We start from the raw sequence: 402 nt of genomic DNA on the forward strand, positions 1-402 counted from the left end.
AGCTGGCCGGGCAGAGCCTGCCTCGGGCTGTGAGGGGTCTCAAGCCAAGGGCCAGCAACCCAGCACAGATCTTCACCCCGAGGTCCCAAAAGCAGCAGCAACTGGCTCAGCTCCTCCTTTCCACCCACCACCATCCTCCACGTGCATGTGAACCACTGGCCTGGGACTCCACCACCCTCTGCAAGAGGCGCGGTGGAACTCGGTGTCCCACTGCCCGAGAGGTCAATCGCCCCCAGCAATTTTGGTCCCGGCTTTCACCACCTCAGCCGACTCTAACCACACACTTCAGGTCAAGGACCCACACTTCACCTCTGCCCCACTCCTGTGGCTCTCCTAGCACTCTGAAAAGCCAGTTTCACCTACAGTTTTGAGAGGCCAAAGACAGCCAAGGCAGCCACAGCC

The sequence above is a fragment of the Buceros rhinoceros genome, unplaced genomic scaffold, assembly GCF_000710305.1.
Source record: "Buceros rhinoceros silvestris isolate BGI_N320 unplaced genomic scaffold, ASM71030v1 scaffold29155, whole genome shotgun sequence".
NCBI classification, from domain to species: Eukaryota; Metazoa; Chordata; class Aves; order Bucerotiformes; family Bucerotidae; genus Buceros; species Buceros rhinoceros.